This window comes from Salvelinus fontinalis, chromosome 3 (assembly GCF_029448725.1).
Source record: "Salvelinus fontinalis isolate EN_2023a chromosome 3, ASM2944872v1, whole genome shotgun sequence".
NCBI lineage: Eukaryota > Metazoa > Chordata > Actinopteri > Salmoniformes > Salmonidae > Salvelinus > Salvelinus fontinalis.
Window position 1 is genome coordinate 59,608,598 of NC_074667.1, and position 7,297 is coordinate 59,615,894.

General features: G+C 45.3%; 1 protein-coding gene across 3 annotated transcripts in view; it reads right to left on the bottom strand.

Annotated features, from left to right (window-relative positions):
• Positions 1-7,297, bottom strand: part of LOC129851229 (LIM domain-binding protein 1) — an 83,528-nt gene that overhangs the window by 55,365 nt on the left and 20,866 nt on the right. The window contains exon 1 of one of the 3 annotated variants that reach the window (XM_055917637.1): positions 5,537-5,648. The exons of the other annotated variants lie outside the window; for them this stretch is intronic. The gene's annotated coding sequence lies outside the window, so the exon portion shown is untranslated. Of the gene's footprint in view, positions 1-5,536; positions 5,649-7,297 lie in introns of those variants that run through there. 3 annotated transcript variants of the gene reach the window in all.

The following is a 7,297-nucleotide window of genomic DNA, read 5'->3' on the forward strand; positions in this document are numbered from 1 at the left end:
CCTGGACCAGAGGTCATGACCTGTACTGTCCGAGGCTACAATCTCCGAGGCTACAATCTCCAAGGCTACAATCTCCGAGGCTACAATCGCAGTCAGAGTGTAGTACAACTGCAGTATGCTGCAAATACAGAGTCCAAAATAACACTTTTTTTTACTGCAGTAAATTTGCAGTGTAACTGCAGTTAGAGTGCAGTATAGTAATATATACATATATAAAGTAATAATATAGTATATTCTGCAATTAGTGCGTCCAAAATACCACAGTCGACTGCAGTTACTGCAGTTTTGAAACTGAATGCTTTTTTGGTGTTTAGGCAAATTGGGCATTAACATTTACTTAGCAAGCGGTTTGATATACCACTGCTGTCAGCCAATCAGTATCCAGCGCTCGAGCCCCCCAGTTAGAATGAAATGTGAAGTGGAGCTTTATAGTTAGGTGATGACGTCAGTGCCCCATGGACCTTCAAAATGATTCACCAATTATTCTAAAACACATCGTTTGTCGCAATAAATAAAGTTAGACAAAAAAATGATCCACCCGCCGATACAAATGTTGTCGACTGTTGGAAAACGTCTCCTGTATCTGCCCTTTCCCTGACGCGTGTCACAAAGCTGTCCCTGACGCGTGTCACAAAGCTGTCCCTGACGCGTGTCACAAAGCTGTCCCTGACGCGTGTCACAAAGCTGTCCCTGACGCGTGTCACAAAGCTGTCCCTGACGCGTGTCACAAAGCTGTCCCTGGCGCGTGTCACAAAGCTGTCCCTGGCGCGTGTCACAAAGCTGTCCCTGGCGCGTGTCACAAAGCTGTCCCTGGCGCGTGTCACAAAGCTGTCCCTGACGCGTGTCACAAAGCTGTCCCTGACGCGTGTCACAAAGCTGTCCCTGACGCGTGTCACAAAGCTGTCCCTGACGCGTGTCACAAAGCTGTCCCTTACGCGTGTCACAAAGCTGTCCCTTACGCGTGTCACAAAGCTGTCCCTGACGCGTGACACAAAGCTGTCCCTTACGCGTGTCACAATAATGTTTTTGTCAAATAAACCTGGGTCAATGGAAACCTACTGTCATTCCAAACATTGTCATCAAGGCAAACTTGACAGTTGCCATGACAATGACAAGGGAAGAAGAGCATGTGGGTGATTTTTGCTTTGTCTTAACCACACTGTGCCCTCTGACTGAAGTCACACACACACCTACCTCCCTGGCATCAAGAGAACACACACACACACACACACACACACACACACACACCCACACCCACCTCCCTGGCATCAACACACACACACACACCCACACCCACCTCCCTGGCATCAACACACACACACACACACACACTCACACAAACACCTCCCTGACATCAACACACACACACAAACACCTCCCTGACATCAACACACAACAAGACAGAGTAGCATGCCTATTCAGAACATCCTCCATCAATCTACCTGTCAGAGCCACAGCAGGCAGGGTGGTGGTAACACAACGGTAGTAAACTCCCTCCACCTCATCACACACACAGACACAGGAAGTAGCACTTCTGTCGTAAAGGGTTGGTCCCATAAAACATTTATCAGAGACACACACACACACACACTGCAACCACACACACAAACCTATCATGACTCTATACAGTCACTGTGCTGAGCGAGGAACACAACGTGTCTCAGACACACAGACATTAAAATCTGGATCTTCCAGGGACAGACAGGAGAGCGTTGTCACGACTACACCCTCTCACCCAAACCAAAGTATCACACCTGGGTGTAGCCTAACTGTTTGTGGTGGAATCAGGGCTGGTCCATTTATATACAATTCATTACATTGGATGTTTAAGCGCGATGTTACTAACGTCTGTATTGCAAGAAACAATCTTTACATATTTTGATGAGGGGTTGTCTTTTTGGTCTCGTCTCCTTCCCTCCTCCTGTACTGTGACACCAAGCCCCTCCTCATCCTGTGCTGTGACACCAAGCCCCTCCTCCTGTACGGTGACACCAAGCCCCTCCTCCTCCTGTACGGTGACACCAAGCCCCTCCTCCTCCTGTACTGTGACACCAAGCCCCTCCTCCTCCTCCTCCTGTACTGTGGCACCAAGCCCCTCCTCCTCCTGTACTGTGACACCAAGCCCCTCCTCCTCCTCCTGTACTGTGACACCAAGCCCCTCCTCCTCCTCCTGTACTGTGACACCAAGCCCCTCCTCCTCCTCCTGTACTGTGACACCAAGCCCCTCCTCCTCCTCCTGTACTGTGACACCAAGCCCCTCCTCCTCCTCATGTACTGTGACACCAAGCCCCTCCTCCTCATGTACTGTGACACCAAGCCCCTCCTCCTTCTGTACTGTGACACCAAGCCTCTCCTCCTTCTGTACTGTGACACCAAGCCTCTCCTCCTTCTGTACTGTGACACCAAGCCCCCCCCCTCCGTCTGTACTGTGACACCAAGCCTCTCCTCCTTCTGTACTGTGGCACCAAGCCCCTCCTCCTTCTGTACTGTGACACCAAGCCCCTCCTCTTCCTGTGCTGTGACACCAAGCCCCTCCTCCTCCTGTACTGTGACACCAAGCCTCTCCTCCTTCTGTACTGTGACACCAAGCCCCTCCTCTTCCTGTGCTGTGTACACTGATCATCTTCCCACCCACACACAGACACCAAGCCCCTCCCCCTGCCACTCACAACAACAAAGAGGAAAGATCCCTTCTTCCTCTCTGACAACAAGAGGTTTCAACTCGCTATTTGCATTTGAGTTTTGGTTCAACAGAATGGGTGAGATGGACAGAGAAACACACAGACATTATTTTACTGTAATAGACGAGAAGTTAACCTTTCTAACTAATACCCTTTATATGTCTCAACTCCCAACATGTAGAACAGACCCTCCTAAAATGGGAGTATCAACGAACATGTATCTCAATTTCTGTCACGTGGCATTTCCCGCTAGCAGCATTTAAGGCACATGCTGTTATGTGCTAGCTGTCTAGTCCAGCGGTTCCCAACTCGGGGTACTAGGACCCCTGAGGATACTTGGCCTATCCACAGGGGGTGCTTGAGAAGACTGATGAGACCGCAGGCCTGCTGGGAAAATGCGCATGAGGGGTACTACGGGCAGAGCAACATTCAGTTGGTGGTACAGTAACCGTAAAAGGTTGGGAGCGACTGGTCTAGTCTGTATTAGAAATGGTCAATGGGCATAAAAAAACATTTTATAAGGATTTGGCAACTTGTTCTCAATCTGAGAAATAAGCAGGGGTAGGACTGGCTAGATGGGTGTTATAGAGAGAGGAGGAGGGGTAGGACTGGCTAGATGGTTGTTATAGAGAGAGAGGAGGAGGAGTAGGACTGGATAGATGGTTGTTTTAGAGAGAGGAGGAGGGGTAGGACTGGCTAGATGGTTGTTATAGAGAGAGGAGGGGTAGGACTGGCTAGATGGTTGTTATAGAGAGAGGAGGAGGAGGAGGACTTCTTATCCAAGAAGCCACTTGATTTCAACATCTTAACAAAATGAACAGGCTGTTGTTCCAACAGATAGAGACGGACAGGAGGGTGTATTCATAACAGTTCAACTGTTATACCTTGTTAGCAAGCAGTTAAAAAAAAAAAATTACTAGGCAAGTCAGTTAATAACAAATTCTTATTTACAACGACGGCCCACCCCAGCCAAACCCTAACCCGGATGACGCCGGGACAATTGTGCGCTACCCTATAGGACTCCCAATCATGGCTGGTTGTGATACAGCCTGGAATCGAACCAGGGTCTGTAGGGACGCCTCTAGCACTGAGATGCAGTGCCTTAGACCGCTGCGCTACTCTGGAGCCAAATATAAATATTAGCTGGCTACACACTAGCACCTGGGTTTGTGTTTGAGAGATTATTTATGAGTTCATTTTCTATACTGCCTGCTACCAGAAGTTGGCCATTATTAGTGCATGGAGCTGGTTACATTTGTAACAAAAAGGGGATTTTCAGAGACAGACTTGAAAGCCAGTGATTATTGCAACAACAAAAAAAGCAGGTTTGACTATTTTGATAAAATAATGTAATTATTGGTGGGTCTTATGGTTGTGGAAGACTTCTATTTAACCTAGGAATCATTTTACAAGCCCTGAATTCATTAGATTATTGCTGACTGTTTAAAATGCAGTATATTGACCTTTAATTGTGCAACAACTCTTATTTAGAGAAAACGTTTAAAAAAAAGAATAGATATCGACCATAAGTATATAAAAAATATGTTTTTTAGGCCATATGTTTTTTAGGCCATATCCCAACTCTGTGGAATGCCAATAACCCCATGACCCTATGACCCCTGTGATAATAGCTGCGTCATCACAACAAAATGAATGGATACCTTAATTAATTAATTAATATGATTTCCATTACAAGCTAAGAGACTACAGTACAAACCCATTAGCTCTGATCCTTCACTTAGTGTGTGTGTGTGTGTGTGTGTGTGTGTGTGTGTGTGTGTGTGTGTGTGTGTGTGTGTGTGTGTGTGTGTGTGTGTGTGTGTGTGTATAAAGAACCATTAGCTCCGTTCCGTTACTTGGCTGTAAACGATGGGCCAGTCCAAATCAAATCAGCTACAAGCCACACTTCCTCTGCTGCAAATTATCCTCTCTACAACAATAACACACACACACGGGGGAGGGAGAGAGAGACACACACACTTCCTGTCTTTGAGATGTAATGGTGGTGGTAATCTGATTTCCCTGACCGTAAATCTGACCTGTCATCAGTCAGGGAGCAGTGTTCAGGAAGCCAGGCACACAACATTCTCAGAGGAATTCCATGCGAGAATTCACGATAAGAACTAAAGCCTAAACCTTCACGATTATATAATAAATAAATGCCATTCTAGATTCTAAAACCAGCATCTCACAAACTACAAAGACTCTAGCCTACTATGGCTACATTTGAAGTGAAGTTGATCGATGGAGTATTTCTAATTTGATCAATTAAATAGTTAGCTAGATTGTTTACAAGAAAGCGTGTACTACAATAGTAGTCAGCTACAAGTATAAAGACAGTAGTGTTTGTCAACAAAGTGGCTAGCATCAGCTGTGGCTACATGAGAAGTTAGCTAGTTCCAAGCTAACTGGCTAGCTACAATGTTACATTTAGTTAGCATTACAAGCTAGCTACATCCGAACGCCGGGGGTTCACATATTAATGCAAAATGCATCGATTGGGTAGCTGCATTTGATGATAAATTGACGCGACTGCAACAGCAGCAAACGGTGATAGGACATCTTCAATCAAAACAAAGCCATACAAAATCGCTGACTACACACAACAGCGACGTAGCAGGCCCAACACATAGCTAACGCTAAACTAGCCGCCCCCAGTTACCATCTTTGGCAGATGGCTAGCTAACTTGCTAACCAGTTAACATTTAGAACTGTTATAGCAAAAATAAAAAAAGGTACACGCAAACTAAAACCATGCACATACTTGCAGAAATGTCTATTTTCTTTTTTAATAAAACTTTTGAAATGATTATAATAGAAATAGACGTTTGCGTTTGACCAAAATAACCCTTTACCTGCAAGAGAAGTCCCAATCAAAGAATGATGTTTACAGAACTGGGATAGTAGCTACCGTGTAGCACGCTCCTTGCGTAAAACGCTACGGTGGCTGACTGGTTCGTCGTAACGTAGTACGTCCCAATAAACCAAAAATATTATAACGGGAATACTGGACCAGAAAATACAGACAATGAGAAATAGGTTATTTTATCCTTCATGAGGCCTTGTCGGTGGACACAAGCCTGCAGTCGATTTTACGTACAGACCCAGATATGTCCTTTGTTCGTGGGCAAACATGAACAATAGCTCTTGGCCCTCCCTCCTCCTTCTCTCTCTCTCCAGCGCTCACTCGCTTGTGCGCTGCTCCTCTCCTCCAGTCCAGTCACCCGCTCTCTCTCTATCCTTAGAATGAAAGATCCGGTAGAACGACAGAACACCGTCCGCCACCTACTTACTCTCGTACACTATCCAGTCTCCCTTCCCCCTCTGCACTTCTACAACACAGCGCATAGGTTGTTGGCTAAGCATTTTTCCTGTACCATCGCTGAGCTCTCTCTGTCGCCATAACTGACATGTATGGAAATTGACCTAATCCTCAAAGAGAAAACCGTCTGCGACAGAACCGAACAGAGACGTGTGTTAGGCTAATTATGGTCGAACAATAATGGAGTAGTGCGACGAAGGGCGAAATTAGATTTGTTATCATGAAATTAAAAGCAAACCTGTCATCATCACTAGGCGTCATCGCCTAGTTTAAATATTGGTCTTGAAATCATTGACACTGTCTACTCTAGATCTATCGTTTTTTTGGGGGGCTAAACAGATCGATAAATCAACTTGACTGTCCCAATTGAACAGGAGATCATACTACACACGTCTGGGGAGTTTAATGACTCCCAACAAATAATGTTTTTATAAATTACATCTTAAAACACTAACAAATAGTGTTCAATATAAACTTTTCTGAGAGATATAGGCAAATAATGTATACACATGTGTAGGCTATGCGATAAACTCATAGATAGGCATATTAATGTTATTGCCCAATGGATTTACGTACAGAATAATACAAAATGCTCTGAGACCGTGTTCTATTACCCATATGAAACCTTTTCCATAAAGAACAAATCATACTAAATCCTAAGAGGTTTACAGCTTAACTTGTAGGTGTGAAAAGCTTTAAAACATTGCTGTGTGTGTCTACTTACAGCAATATAGTATACACATGCACGTTCACACACAGCTTTTGCTTGCCACCTCAACAGTTAACTCAAATCAGACACACACATACACACACACACACAAATGCACACAAACACACACACAATAACACACACACACAGCTTTCGCTTGCCACCTCAACAGTTAACTAAAATCAGACACTCACATACACACACACAAATGCACACAAACACACACACAATAACACACACACACAGATTTTGCAGGCCGCCTCAACAGTCAACTAAAAACACTAAGCTGAAAGGAGAAGCAGTAGAACACTTAATCCTCCTAAATCATTGCACATTTTAATTATATATGGAGAAGAGAGGGAGAGAAAGAGGGAAGGAGAGGGAGAGAGAGGGGGAGAGAAAGAGGGAAGGAGAGGAAGGAGAGGGAGAGAGAGGGAGAGAGAGGGAGAGAGAGAGAGGAAGGAGAGGGGGAGAGAGGGAGAGAGAGAGGGAAGGAGAGGAAGGAGAGGGAGGGAGAGGGAGAGGGGGAGAGAAAGAGGGAAGGAGAGGGAGGGAGAGAGAGGGGGAGAGAAAGAGGGAAGGAGA